The following is a 16285-nucleotide window of genomic DNA, read 5'->3' as shown; positions in this document are numbered from 1 at the left end:
ATAGAAAATCTTAACAGACCCATCACAAGCATGGAAATTGAAACTGTAATCAGAAATCTTTCAGCAAACAAAAACCCACGTCCAGACGGCTTCACAGCTGAATTCTACCAAAAATTTAGAGACGAGCTAACACCTATCCTACTCAAATTCTTCCAGAAAATTGCAGAGGAAGGTAAACTTCCAAACTCATTCTATGAGGCCACCATCACCCTAATACCAAAACCTGACAAAGATGTCACTAAAAAAGAAAACTACAGGCCAATATCACTGATGAACATAGAAGCAAAAATCCTTCACAAAATTCTAACAAACAATCCAACACATTAAAAAGATCATACATCATGACCAAGTGGGCTTTATCCCAGGGATGCAAGGATTCTTCAATATCCGCAAATCAATCAATATAATACACCACATTAACAAATTGGAAAATAAAAACGATATGATTGTCTCAATAGATGCAAAGAAAGCCTTTGACAAAATTCAACATCCATTTATGATAAAAACCCTCCAGAAAGCAGGCATAGAAGGAACATACCTCAACAGAATAAAAGCTATATATCACAAACCCACAGCAAACATTATCCTCAATGGTGAAAACACTGAAAGCATTTCCCCTAAAGTCAGGAACAAGACAAGGGTACCCACTCTCACTACACAGTTTTGGAAGTTTTGGCCACAGCAATCAGAGCCCAAAAAGGAAATAAAAGGAATCCAGATTGAAAAGAAGAAGTAAAACTCTCACTGTTTGCAGGTGACATGATCCTCTACATAGAAAACCCTAAAGACTCCACCAGAAAATTACTAGAGCTAATCAATGAATATAGTAAAGTTGCAGGATATAAAATCAACACACAGAAATCCCTTGCATTCCTATACACTAATAATGAGAAAGTAGAAAAAGAAATTAAGGAAACAATTCCATTCACCATTGCAACAGAAAGAATAAAATACTTGGGGATATATCTACCTAAAGAAACTAAAGACCTATATATAGAAAACTATAAAACACTGGTGAAAGAAATTAAAGAGGACACTAATAGATGGAGAAATATGCCATGTTCATGGATCGGAAGAATCAATATAGTGAAAATGAGTATACTACCCAAAGCAATCTACAGATTCAATGCAATCCCTATCAAGCTACCAGCGGTATTTTTCACAGAGCTAGAACAAATAATTTCACAATTTGTATGGAAATACAAAAAACCTCGAATAGCCAAAGCAATCTTGAGAAAGAAGAATGGAACTGGAGGAATCAACCTGCCTGACTTCAGGCTATACTACAAAGCCACAGTCATCAAGACAGTATGGTACTGGCACAAAGACAGAAAAATAGATCAATGGAACAAAACAGAAAGCCCAGACATAAATCCACGCACCTACGGACACCTTATCCTTGACAAAGGAGGCAAGAATATACAATGGATTAAAGACAATCTCTTTAACAAGTGGTGCTGGGAAAACTGGTCAAACACTTGTAAAAGAATGGAGCTCAAACACTTTCAAACACCATACACAAAAATAAACTCAGAATGGATTAAAGATCTAAACATAAGGCCAGAAACTATAAAACTCCTAGAGGAGAACATAGGCAAAACACTCTCTGACATAAATCACAGCAGGATCCTCTATGATCCACCTCCCAGAATACTGGAAATAAAAGCAAAAATAAACAAATGGGACCTAATTAAAATTAAAAACTTCTGCACAACAAAGGAAACTATAAGCAAGGTGAAAAGACAGCCTTCAGAATGGGAGAAAATAACAGCAAATGAAGCAACTGACAAACAACTAATCTCAAAAATATACAAGCAACTTATGCAGTTCAAGTCCAGAAAAATAAACGACCCAATCAGAAAATGGGCCAAAGAACTAAACAGACATTTCTCCAAAGAACACATACAGATGGCTAAGAAACACATGAAAAGATGCTCAACATCACTCATTATCAGAGAAATGCAAATCAAAACCACAATGAGGTACCATTTCACACCAGTCAGAATGGCTGCTATCCAAAAATCTACAAGCAATAAATGCTGGAGAGGGTGTGGAGAAAAGGGAACCCTCTTACACTGTTGGTGGGAATGCAAACTAGTACATCCACTATGGAGAACAGTGTGGAGATTTGTTTAAAAACTGGAAATAGAACTGCCATATGACCCAGCAATCTAACTACTGGGCATACACACTGAGGAAACCAGAATTGAAAAAGACACGTGTACCCCAATGTTCACTGCAGCACTGTTTATAATAGCCAGGACATGGAAGCAACCTAGATGTGCATGAGCAGAAGAATGGATAAGAAAGCTGTGGTACATATATACAATGGAATATTACTCAGCCATTAAAAAGGATACATCTGAATCAGTTCTAATGAGGTGGATGAAACTGGAGCCGATTATACAGAGCGAAGTAAGCCAGAAAGAAAAACACCAATACAGTATAATAATGCATATATATGGAATTTAGAAAGATGGTAACGATAACCCTATATGCGAGACAGCAAAAGAGACACAGATGGACAGAACAGTCTTTTGGACTCTGTGGGAGAAGGCAAGGGTGGGATGATTTGGGAGAATGGCATTGAAACATGTATATTATCATATGTGAAATGAATCGACAGTCCAGGTTTGATGCATATACAGGATGCTTGGGGCTGGTGCACTGGGATGACCCAGAGGGATGGGATGGGGAGGGAGGTTCAGGATGGGGAACACATGTACATCCACAGTGGATTCATGTCAATGAGTGGCAAAACCAATGCAATCTTGTAAAGTAATTAGCCTCCAATGTTATGGGGAGGGAGGTGGGAGGGGGGTTCATGTTTGAGAATGCATGTACATCCGTGGTGGATTCATGTCAATGTACGGCAAAACCAATACAGCATTGTAAAGTAAAATAAAGTAAAAATAAAAATTTAATAAAAGAAAAAAAAAGAAATGAATTAAAAAATATAAAAAAAGAAAGAAAACAAACTGACATTAGACAATCTGGTAGACTCCTCAAGACTGCTTTTGACTTCTTTTATAATATGGAATCTTCTATGGTACAGGCACTGAAACTAAAGTAAATGGTGGAAGAAGGGTTGGTACAGTATACAAACATTTTTGGAAGAAAGAAAAAGCAAAAAACTCAGACAGAGATCACGATGTGTTTCCATAAAGTTTCACCATGTGTGCCTGCCTCTCCTGCCTTCCCTTCCACTTCCTTCACCTTTGCTGCCCCGGAGACAGCAAGACGAACTCCTCCTTTTCCTCTTCCTCCCCAATCTACTCAACACAAAGATGAGCATGAAAAGCTTCATGATGATCCACATCCACTTCATTAAAGAATCATCATGCCTTACTGTTATCAAACATATCTGTTGTGTATGTGTTTTGCATGTCTTCATGTGAAAATCTAATAACTGTATGACAAGAACTGTATGGGATGTTTTTTAGCCATTCTCATCTTCTAGGTATGCATTGTATAGAATATTGTGTGCAAGATGTATTGCAGTGGACAGCCTATCCTTACATAGGCAGAAGATGAGTGATATTCAATATAAAATTATTAGTGTGTTAGTTTTCTCACTGTTTTACAACTTTGCTCTGAAAGAATTACATTATTATACGGGATACTTCACTCTGTCTTGTAAATGGGAAAACTACATGTAAGCCAGTCATCAGACCTGTTTTTTAAAGTAAAAATGCTTCTGATACTGATTATGAATATGACTATAATACTGTATGCCACAAAAATTTTATAACAATTCACTCATTAGCATATAGGCTGAGCTACCATAAAGCAATCATATTGCTGTTTCTTCATTATCAGGGCATGAATCATAACTGTAAATAAATATGAATTTCTTTTTCACATTATCTTTTTATTTGTCATATCTAGTGTTAATAAAATGTAAAACATCTATAGTGTATCACATAAAACAATATTGATGTAGCTACTGACAAGTAACTCCTCTTGTAAACAGATGACATAAACTTACAGTATCAATAAATACAGGACAGTACTATGAATGTTTTTTCTCTTCATTATGGATTTTTTTTGGATACTGCCTTGTTTCTTTATTCCAGGCTATGAGAGGGGACAGTGATGGCATTTCCTGCCTTGACAGAAGGTAAGAACCTAGTCTGGAAAATAAAGACCATCCTAACTAACACTGCAAATCCAAACAAGACCTAGTTCCCTTAGAGGGACAGAATATCCAAGGACCTACCATGGCTTCTGGAGGCTTCTGTGTAACCTCCCCCAAGACAGGGCTGGAGGAGAGGCACAGGGTGGGAATGGCCTCTTTCCTGAACTGTGGGGGTGGCGGCTCCAGTCCCCTTCTACTCTTGACTGCTTTCCTAAGATGCCCAAAACACTCTCCTGCTGGCAGCCATGGCACATGGAGGATACCTCCCCCACCCCGCCTCCACACAAGATAATCTTGCAGGGATGGCTTCTCCAGCAAGAGCACTTGATCGCCCTCCCCACCCCCAGTGATGGGAGACCAAGATTTTGTACTATTTTATTCGACAACCTATTTTGCACATCCACCATCTTATCTAGCTGACTCAGTGGGTTAGTGTGTCAATACCTGGAATTGTCCCAGGGTCACGTGGATCATGGTTTCCAAGCATCTAAAAAATGGCTACAGACACTTGGGTTGTTCTCCACACACCTGTGTCCTTCTGCATGATTTGTGAGGCGGAGGTGACCTGCAGTTTGAACTCAGAAACAGTGCAAATCAACCCCCAAACCAACCAACCTATTAATAGCTCTTGTTGGGTGGGAAGCGGATGGCAAGCCCACCCTTTCCGTATTTGGCTTGCTCCTCGTTTGGAAAATGACTTCTCTTTCTAGTGAGAATGGGAAGTAGGGTGGCCCAAGTAAAAGGCAAATGAGGCAAGTGTTTCAGAAATGTATGGCCACCCTTGTTTGAGGGGACTGTTACCTCTTGAACTCCTCACAAAATATAGCTCACCCTTGCTGGCCGAGGTCATCTCAGGCAAGATAAAACCTTGCTGCATGAAATGAACTTAGGGAGCCTGACACCAAAATCTATTTTAAAAAGTGGGAGAGGGAGGTGGGGAGGAGGGTTTGGAATGGGGGAACACATGAATACCTGTGGCTAATTCAAGTCAATGTGTGGCAAAACCATCACAATATTGTAAAGTAATTAGTCCCCAATTAAAATAAATAAATTAATTTTAAAAAGTGTAGAGCAGTAAAACCTCCTGCACCACACATGTAAGCTGCCGATGCTGGTGCTCAGTTCTCTTGGACTCTTTGCGACCCCTTGGACTGTAGCCCACCAGGTTCCCCTGTCCATGGGACTGCTTCTCCAGGCAAGAATATTGGAGTGAGTGGCCATTCCCTTCTCCAGGGGATCTTCCCGACACAGGGATCAAACCCACATCTCCTGTGTCTCTTGCATTGCAGGTGGGTTCTTTACCACTGAGCCACCTGGTAAGCACCAACTCCCCTCCCCCAGGTAAATAAACAAACACCAAGCCACAAAAGCCACCCAACGGGCTGGTGGCTCAGGGGCAGAGTCCAACCTGCACCAGGACAGAAGGAGCAGGTGCAAATGTGCCAGAAGTGTTGCTTCTCCCACTTTGCCCCCTCAGGGCCTCCAGTTCTAACACTGCCCTGGGTGGCTGGGTCTATCTGGTTTGATACATAAAAGGTAGAGGTCAAACCCAACTCTCAGCTTCTTATATTTCTAGTAGGGGAGGAAGGCAATGGCTTCAATCCCTCTGCCCCAGGGCAGAGGCAAGATTCTCTGAAATTCAGGCAGATGGGATGTGTGGGAGGTTGAGCATCTTTTCCTTATGGAGCATGAGTGTGCTAACCCCTAGAAAGAGTCAGTTCTCTGAGCATGTGGTCTGGAAGCTTCTACCACCAACAGCTCATTGATTCTTGTCCCCTCTCCCTGATAAGGGGAGGCGGCCATGGAGACCCGTGAGCTCTTCCCTGGTTTCCAGCCACCAGAAGTGGTCTCCAGAGATGGAGTGGGGACAGGTGTGGGCCCTGCCCCTCCTGGGTTCTCCTCTCCAACCCCTTTCAGTACAGCTAGATGAAAGCCTCTAGCTCTTAGGGAATGAAGCCCTTGCAAGGGATCTTGTTCTTGTCCAGAGTGCAGGCTGAAATGCACTATAGAGTCACAAAGTTGAATGGCTGAATGGTGCTCTTGGCCAGCAGCTTCTCATGTAGCAGCTCGTAGGCTGTCTTCTTAAAGGTGTTGGTGGTGTCCATGTGGGTCCCCACCTCTATCAGGGCATTCATGATCCCCAGGCAGTTGTTCTGCTTTGCAATGTGCACTGGGGGTGTTGTCAAAATCGCGGCTGTCTAGGTCGGCCCTGTAGTCAAGGGTACCTTGACCACCTGGATAGAGGGGAATCTGCCCACTTAGAAGTGAACCACATTTGTGGTTGGTGTCCACTGCCATGTGCAGGAGTGAAGACATTCTTGCTGTGACAGGTACACTTGAGCAGTAGCTCTGGTACTTCATGTCCTCCTGATCCAGCCTGCACTCCACTTTCTTCAGCAGGTAGAGCAGGTGGAGGATGATGGCCAGGGCTGTGGTGAACTGGGCTGAGTCCCTGGGCTCCTTGGGCCAGCTCAACTTGCCAGACCTTTGCACAGCACCCACACTAGATCTGCAAAACCAACTGGCGTACTTAGGCTGCCCCTTGGCCAAGTGGTTCTTGAGCAATTAGGAGAAGAGTTCATCAAAGGATAGGAAACTTCTGGCGGTCTGAGGCTCCAGGTTGTTCTCCTGCATGTCCAAGGTGTACTTCCACTAGTGGATGCAGCACTAGATGCTGTCCAAGTTTGCCTACACCACATCCTGGTAGCGCATACAGTGGGCAGTGTCCAGGTGGGAGGGACCAGGACCGCTCTCAGGTCAACAGTGCCTGCATATGCTTCAAATCCCCCTGCGTGATGAGTGCCTTCAATTCCTCGGTGGTGTTCACCTCCCTGGAATAGTCAGAGGCGAGGACTTGGGTTTAGGCAGATACATGTCCCCTGGTGATGCCGCTCCATGGCCCCTACCAAGAGTTTCAGGACCCTGAGCAGATCCCGTTTCCTAGCCATGTAGGTGGCTCCCAGCAACTCCACAGCTGTCAGGCAGCTTCCCAGCTGGTGCTCAGGTGTTCCTCCTGGGAAGAGCTGCAGCAGCAGGCACCCTGGGGCTACACACATGCCTGGCTGGTGGAGGGGCCTTCTCGGGCCATCCCTGGCCACATCTCCTCCCCAGCAGGCTGCTCCTGGCTGAGGTCCTCCACGATGCTGGTGTGGTCCATCACGTGGGCAGCCAGAGGTGGTGTCATGCCACAGCCATCCCATTCTCTGTAAGCCTGGCACCCGAACAGCAGCTGCAGGACACCCGGGCTGCCGGCCTCGGTGCAGTCACACGGGGCCACCATTGTTCTTAATGCTGCACAGGTGCACCTGGGCTCCCTGCAGTAATAGGTAGTGGGTGATCTGGTGGTGGCCTGTGTAACAGGAGATCATGAGGCACGTGTGCCCATGCTGGTTGGTCACCTCCAGGTCCACCTGGTGTTCGTCCGCCAAGTAGCACACTACCTCCACGTGCCCCCTGAAGCAGTCAGCGTGCAGGTGCTTCGTGCATGTGCGCATGGTGTAGCTCACCAAGGCCCCACAGCACAGCAGGCTCTGCACCAGGTCCAAGGGGTCAGTGGCCTAGGTGGCCCAGGGCGGCTGCACACCCTTGATGGTCTTGTCATTGAAGTGTACCAAGCCGCCCGCCTCCAAGCTGGCACTGCACGGTCCACCTTACTCAACCACATATGCTGCTGCTAAGTCGCTTCAGTCACGTCCGACTGTGTGCGGCCTCATGGACTGCAGCCTACCAGGCTTCTCTGTCCATGGGATTTTCCAGGCAAGAGTACTGGAGTGCGTTGCCATTGCCTTCTCTGCAACCACATCTAGGTGCTTGTAATGGGAGGTGATAACAAGCGGCGTCCCCACCTTAACACCCGACCCCTTTCCCCCATTGGCCAACTCGCCCGTCAGCTTGTCCAGCTCCTCCCTGTCCAGCCACTAAGCAGCCTCTGAAGCATCTACCATGGACTGTGTTGTATATGGTGGTGTGGAGGTCCACCATCTGGGCCTCCGCCAGGACATGGGCTGCCACAGGGAAGGTTGTAGGGACAGGGGACTGAGGACTGAGCCCAGAGGGGCAGGCTGCAGCCTTCACCATCTCTCCCGCTTCCATCTTAGGTGCATTTCCTTATCAATTTTCTTAATAACATTTTTTTCTCCAGCTTACTTTAAGAATACAGGATATAATGCATGGGTGTGAGTGCGTGCTCAGTCGTGTCTGACTTTGTGGTTCGAGGGAGTGTACCCTTCTAGGCTCCTCTGTCCATGGAATTTTCCAGGCAAGAATACTGGAGTGGGTTGCTATTTCCTTCTCCAGGGGATCTTCCCCATCCAAGGATCGAACCCACCTACATGGCCCATCTACTACACTGGCAGGCGGCTTCTTTACTGCTACCACCCAGTTAATGCATATAACATACAAAATAGTTGTTAATCAACTGTTTGTGTTAACCGTAAGGCTTCCGGTCAATAGTAGGTAAGTTTTGGAAGAGTCTAAAGTTATACTTGGATTTTCCACTCAGAAGGGGGTTGATGCCCCTAACCCTCACATTGTTCATGGGTCAGTGGAACTGTCATTGTGGCATCCACAACTGAATATGTCACTGGGACAGTGCTTTGCATGCTTGTTCTAGGAAAGCTGGATAAAAGCCAAAGGGAATTCTTTGGTTCAGGGACTGCCATGTGCAGAGAGATGACAGCAGAGTGTGCAATTCACTCCCCAACTCATCTCCCTATCCTCTCACAGGTGTTGGAAGAGGAACAGCAGAGACTCCCTGGAGGACAAAGAGAAGTCACGGCCTTGACTAAGACTAAAATGCGGCAGGTAGATTATGACAGTAAAGCATCAGTATAATGGCCCAGTATGGCCAGTGGAAAAAACTAGCAGGGGGTGCAGGCTCACTGTGGATTTCCGCCAATGGAATGTATGTCACTCCAGTGGCCCTGGCCATTTAAGACTCTGTGGCTGTAAATGAATGCACAGCACAGACTGATGGCACTGGGAGTGCTGTGTCACTGCCTAGGCCTTCTTTTCTGTCCCACTGGACTTGATGACACTCCTCTATGGGTCTCTTGTGCCCCTACACATCTTGCTGAGTGTGACAGGAAAGCAAGGCCCCAAGTGCTCTTTCCCTGGCATTTCTCAGGTTTGTGCTTACAGCAAATGATTCTGAGGCTGGTTTCCAGGCTGCTGTTAGGCAGCCAGGTGCCCAGGCTGAGGGGTCTTTCCTGTAATGCAACTCAATGCACATGCAGGCATTTGTCAAGAATGATCTGAGTCACCCCTGTGGGAACTTGGGCTTAGGGAACTCATAGCCTATAAGGTTTTAAAAAAAGGAACCGTCCCTGTTGATATAAGATAAGAGAGCTTTCCCTCCTTCACTTTTCTTAGAACATTTCCTTGAGAAAACTGGCATTTGTAATCATTCCTCTGTCCCTTGGATATGTATGTAAATTTTAAAAGGGAAAATAAGCCTTCTGTCAGCATTACATCCCAGGAATATTTTTCTTATGGGCCTGGGAGCCATCTCCTTGAAATATAAACACCAAGAAGACAGTGCTCTGTCTCACTGTCATCCTGGGAGCTTAGCCTTGGGGCCTGGCTCTAAACTGGTACTACCTGCTTGTAATAAGAGAAAGGAGAATTCTGATTTGCCTTTGGATAAAGGCAATTAACCTGGCTTCCCAGGTGGTGCTAGTGGTAAAAAGAACCCATCTCCCAATACAGGAGCTATAAGAGACACAGGTTTGATCCCTGGGTCAGGAAGATCCTCTGGAAGAGGGCATGGCAACCCACTCCAGTCTTCTTGTCTGGAGAATCCCATGGACAGAGGAGACTGACAGGGTAAGGTCTACAGACTCTCCAAGAGTCAGACAAGACTGAAGTGACTTAGCAGGAAAACAAAGGCAATTAACTGGCACAGATGCCACTCCCATTACCAGCTGAGCTTAGGATGAACTATGAAAGAATGTAGAGAAAACGGTGCTCTTAGGTCCTCTTGTAGGACCACTAGTTGTCATTCATCTTAAGAACATGCAGGTACTGGACTGTATCTGCTCAGTTAAACAAATGGTTTATTTCTTGCTACCTCTGCAGCCTGATTAGCAGGTTGCCCATGATGCCAATCACTGTCTGGTTTAATACTCAGTAATCAAATCATTCTACTTCTACATTTGTGGAGAAGATTTCCTGGGTTGTCAGGAGACTGTATTTTTAATTTTCCGCAACAGTATGCTGCTGCTGATGCGATGGCCTGAAAGTTCCTAAACTGAGCAGACCAGTGAAGGTGAATTATCAAATACCCCCCTCTTAGTGCTTTGCTCTTTTCAAATACTACTTGGATGGATCTCACTCTCCAAATTCTAGATTTTCTTTTTGAGTAAACATGCGTTAATACAGGACCTAAAAATCCATCAGGGTCACCATCAGCTTTAATGGTGGGAAAGATGGGAAGCCCAAATGTTGCCTGCAGATCTTCTCTCTTGAATGGCCAATACAGCTCAATACGACATTTGGAAGGAAATCCATTTGAAAGGAAAATGCAGGCTTATATTGGCCTGAGAAAGCTTTCTTTAATTTGGATGAATTAACATATACAGTGGTTTTTATTAGGACCTCATCCTCAGGCTTCCCTGGTGGCTCAGATGGTAAAGAATCAGCTTACAATGCAGGAGACCTGGGTTCGATCCCTGGGTCAGGAAGATCCCCTGGAGAAGGGAATGGCAACCCAATCCAGTATTCTTGCCTGGAGAATCCCATGGATGGAGGAGATTGGCAGGCTACTGTCCTTGGCATTGCAAAGAGTTGGACATGACTGAGCAACTAACAATTGCACTTCATCTCCAGCAAAGGAATTACTCATGTTTACAGGATGAATATCATCCTAAGAAGGTTAAAAATTATTTGGGAAGATGGAGGAAATGGGAGAATTAAAGTCACTTTCTCTTTCACCAAACCCTCCTCCTCCTTTCTCTGCTGTCTCCCCTCCTTTTGCTCCCTTTCCATGGCAGCTCTTCATCTTCACGCCTCAATCTGACCCCTAATAAGGGTGAAGATATGATCTTCGAGATGGGCAGTTAATCAGTAGATTTCCCTGCAAAGCGGGACAAGGAGACAGTAATGAATTATCTGCCCCATGTGAGGGGTGTGTGTGTGTGTCTCATGCCCTAGCTCTGATTCGATTTCATGCTTAGCCTAGATTTTGACCTTCAAGATTATTTTCTTATCCACGAACTGTATAGCTAGGAAAGCAGAGATGACAAAGCAATATTATCAAGGAATAACTGGGAACTTGGATAAAAGAATGTGTCCCGTACCCCTCCTCCCATGGTGGCTACAGGATGGAGAGCACTTGCAGCAGTCACTTACCTGACAAACAACAAAGGTGCTAGGCTAAAATATACAGTATGGGAAAGGAAATCCAACAGTCATCTAATTCTACATTTTCCTGACTCAGTGACAAGACAGCTGGCTCTCCCTAACCACTTTGCCAATAAAGCTGATGCCACTAAGTAGCTACCCAGACTTGAAGCAGTATGAATCTACATGCCATTCAACTCTCCAACATTTTTCATTGAGGCCTTCTTTTCCTGTGCCCAGGGAAGACCCACAGAAATTTGCACAAGTACTTGGCAGTGTGTTTTCAGTTTACAGCCCCACACATGGGGATGTGCCCTGGTTGCTACACAGAATTCTGCAACAGGATTTGGTTATTTGATTAAGCAGCAGGCACGTCAGGACTGGAAGGTGACATACCACATCAGAGGGAATTGTGGCCAAAAGACACTGACTAACAACCATGGAAGAACTAATGGCTTGAGGGGCCCACTGAGAGGGCCTGCAAATGGCCATATTTGAAGCCTTTCTGCTAAAAGTGAGCTGGGAGAAATCATAGCAGTATACTCGGAAGACTAGTGAGTTCCCTGTTGATTTTCATCGGCGGTTTGTTGATACTTTCTCAAGATTTACCAGCATGGATCCAGGGCAGTGTTCTGATCTACTTTTGTGTCAACATAGGACAGTCTATTATATAAAACTTAGCAGCAGCTGCTCAATTTTGGGATTATCTAGAGAAAGTGGAAGAAGAAAAGAAGCAGTTAAACATCTCTTTGTGATCCCATGGACTATATAGCCCAGCAGGCTCCTCTGTCCATGTAATTCTCCAGGCAAGAATACTGGAGTGGATTGCCATTTCCTATTCCAGGGGATCTTCCCTACTCCAGGGGATCTTCCTGACCCAGGGATGAGACCCAGGTCTCCTGCACTCCAGCTAGATTGTTTTTCATCCGAGTTACCAGGGTAGGCATGTTTGGCACTTGGTTACAACTATTTATCAAGGGAAGAACCCCTACTCTGGACAACATGTGAAGGCAGCCAAGGTAGGTGGAAAAACTGTATGCCATTATTATATGAGGCCAAGACACTTAAGAGGGACTGTAGCAAGAGACTCCTGAGAATGCAGACTTGCAGAAATAAGGAATCAGGAAAGGCCAGGACAAAACCCTCAGCTAGGGAATAACAGCCAAAAGGCTCAAAATTAACTTATTGAAGGAATCTTGGAGGTAGAAACTGGTGAACCACAAGTTTCAATACCTTGCCTTCAGGCTAATCTATGCTTGCCTTTTCTGAAAAATATCAGTGCTGGAAAAGACTCTTGAGAGGCCCTTGGACAGCAAGGAGATCAAACCAGTCAATCCTAAAGGAAATCAACTCTGAAATGTCATTGGAAGGACTGATGCTGAAGCTAAAGCTCCAATATTTTGGCCACCTGATGCAAAGAACTGACTCATTAGGAAAGATCCTGATGCTGAGAAAGACTGAAGACAAACGGAAAAGGGGGCAGCAGAACATGAGATGGTTAGACAGCATCACCGACTCAAGGGACATGAATTTGAGGAAACTCTGGGAGATACTGAAGGACAGGGGAGCCTGGTGTGCTGCAGTCCATGGAGTCACAAAGAGTTGGATACGACTTAGCGACTATACAAAAACTATTGGTGCTGTTCATTCTGCAGTTTCCTGAGAAATTTGTTGCTTTCCATCTAGTGGTGAGTCAATACTCACCACTGAAGTTTGGCATTTCAGATCAGCCTTCTACTTGCTCCTTTTCTTCCAGTTTACCACAAAGACAGGTCCTCTGATGACAAGTATGCTTTCTCACCTTCTCCTGTAAAACTACTAGCAAGAGATCTGCTTGCAAATTTTCTGTGCAGGATAAAAGCTACCATATTCTGTAAACTAGATGGAATGCTTATGGCTATCCCACCTGGTTTGGTTATTTATGTGCCTTCCGAGAGGAAAGGGGTATGGGAAAGAGGGTTGTGCTAGAAAATTATCCCAAATGGAAACAAATCAATATATGACTTTGGGCCCTAGAGAACGATGATACTGGTTTAATTCAAGATACAGAAGCTTACCAAAAGGATAAGCTATGGCCATGTGTAAAACAATATCCTTTGTTGAAAGCCCAATTCAAGGGAATAAAATCAGTTATAAAAGAATTAGAAAAGCCAGGAATAATTTTAAAAAGGAAATTCACCCTCTTATTCACCCATACTTCCAGTAAAGAAGGAAGGTAAATTTGATGAAGATGGACAACCACCATGTAGATTCATACAGAGTTTAGAGAAGTAAATAAACCTGTTGTTCCATTAACTGCTTCAGTTTCTAGCCCTACCAGCTATTCTGACTTTGGGACCATAGTTTGTAAAGTTTTTCTCAGTGTTTTGCTCTTTTTTATGTTTCTGTAGCTAATGAATCTAAATTCTTATTTGCTTTTACTTAGTAGTATGTGCTAAGTCGCTTTAGTCATGTCCAACTCTTTGCAGATAGTCCTGTGGGCTGTAGCCCTGCAGGCTCCTCTGTCCATGGGATTCTCCAGGTAAGAATACTGGAGTGGGTTACCATTCCCTCCTCCAGGGATCTTCCCAACCCAGGGATTGAACCTGTGTCTCTTATGTCTCCTGCATTGCCAGGCAAGTTCTTGACCATTAATACCACCTGGGAAGCCCTGATTCCAGTATTGATGGCAAAGAATTACTCATGGGTTCCAAGACTCTCTATTGTTTTCTCTAGCCACTCAGAGGAAAGCTAAGGGGAATCTGGCCCATGGAAGGATATCTATAATTATTCATTATGTAGATGATTTTATGGTAGCCTCCAAAACTGAAGAGTAACACAAAGCTGGCATTTTGGCTTTGTTACAATTCCTTACTTCAGTGGGGCACAATGCCTCCCTAGACAAATTCAAATACTGCCAAACTGAAGGAAAATACTTGTATCTGTTGTCAGGTAAGGCTGTAATTTAGCAGATCAAGGAGCCTACTACAATAAAATGACTTAAGACAATTTGGGGCACAGGTAGGGCATTGCAGACAGTGGATCCCAGCTTCTGCAGAGAGGGCAAAACTTCTGGTGGAGTACTAACCTAAGGCTCTGATTTGGCCCCTAGAATTTGAAGAGGTTTCTGAACAGCTGAAACTGACTACAGTCTCTCCCCTAGCTTTGAGAATTCCAAATTCTGAAAAACCTTCCCACTTGTTTTGTCATGAAAATAAAGGCACTGCTAGTGGAATTTTAACTCAAAAAGGCAGGATTAGACTATAGACCAAAGGCACCTTTCTCAGTTCTTCTGGAGACTGTGACACTGTGAATGCATGGATGCCTCCAACTGGTAGCAACAGCCACCACACTTAGTGAAAAGACACACACCCTTTCCCTGGGTCACTTACTTGTACCTCTCACAGGCTGTGACAGCTATCCTTTAAGTGCCTAAGATTCAGCACTTATCACTATGCCATTTGACTAACTGTGAATAAGCATTACTATCCAATCTGAATCTTGTACTTGGAAGATACCATCTTTTTTTTATATTCCTTTAAAAAAATTATTGAAGTATAATTGATTTACAGTGTTGTGTTAATATCTGCTGTACAGCAAAGTGATTCAGTTATACACATACATATCCTTTTCCATATTCTTCTATTATGGTATGTCACAGAATATTAAATATACTTTGCTGTCTTAAACAAGAGGATCTTGTTGTTTATCTATCCTATATATAATAATTTACATCTGCTAACCCCAAACTTCCAGCCCTTCTTCCCTCCCCACCCCCACCCCACTGACAACCACAGCTATGTTCAAAAGATGCAGTCGCCTAAACCCTGCTACTCTATTACCAGCTCCTAACCAAAGAGATGACCACAAGTGTACAATGGTGAAAATTCTCTGGTAGTCCAGTGGTTAGGACTCCAAGCTTCCACTGCAAGGGGCACGGGTTTGATCCCATACTGAGTAGTGTGGCAAACAAACAAAAATCCAAAAGACAAACAAAATTAAAAAAGATCAAACAAGCATACAATGGTAGTAACAGAAGACACTAGGCAGCAACTGAATTTTTCTGATACTCCTGATCAAACTGTATACTTGAAAGAATTCCCTGAGGGTCCAGTGGCTGGGACTCTGGGCTTACACCACGAGGTGGGGCCAGGTTCAATCCATGGTTGGGTAACTAAGATCCTGCAAGCTGCGTGGTGCAGACAAAAGAAACTGCACACTTGATAATAATGTTTACTGATATGCCATGCATCCAAGGTGAAAAGAGTCCATCTTGAGGCTTCATATGCTGGGGTGACTGCTCAAGAAATCTTGGAGAATTAGGTTTTGCCTGGAATTTAATCTGCACTAACAGCCAGGTTTACTCTGCTTATTTAACTTATATGCAGAGTACATCATGAGAAACGCTGGGCTGGAAGAAGCACAAGCTGGAATCAAGATTGCCGGGAGAAATATCAATAACCTCAGATATGCAGATGACACCACCCTTATGGCAGAAAGAGAAGAAGAACTTTCATTCTTGATGAAAGTGAAAGAGGAGGGGGGCGGTCCTAAGATGGCGGAGGAATAGGACGGGGAGACCACTTTCTCCCTCACAAATTCATCAAAAGAGCATTTCAACACTGAGTAAATTCTACAAAACAACTTCTGAATGCTGGCAGAGGACATCAGGCACCCAGAAAAGCAGATCATTGTCTTCAAAAACAGGTAGGAAAAATATAAAAGATGAAAAAAGAGACAAAGGAGGTAGGGAGGGAGCTCTGTCCCAGGAAGGGAGTCCTGGCCCGGGAAGGGAGTCTTAAAAAGAGAGAAGTTTCCAAACACCAGGAA

General features: G+C 44.4%; 1 pseudogene; it reads right to left on the bottom strand.

Annotated features, from left to right (window-relative positions):
* Positions 1-6051: 6051 nt before the first annotated feature.
* Positions 6052-8075, bottom strand: LOC138071787 (protein fem-1 homolog A-like; annotated as a pseudogene).
* Positions 8076-16285: the final 8210 nt, after the last annotated feature.

The sequence above is a fragment of the Capricornis sumatraensis genome, chromosome X (genome assembly GCF_032405125.1).
Source record: "Capricornis sumatraensis isolate serow.1 chromosome X, serow.2, whole genome shotgun sequence".
Taxonomy (NCBI): domain Eukaryota; kingdom Metazoa; phylum Chordata; class Mammalia; order Artiodactyla; family Bovidae; genus Capricornis; species Capricornis sumatraensis.
The sequence above is the reverse complement of the archived record's forward strand: the minus strand, read 5'-3'. Positions and strand labels throughout refer to the sequence as shown.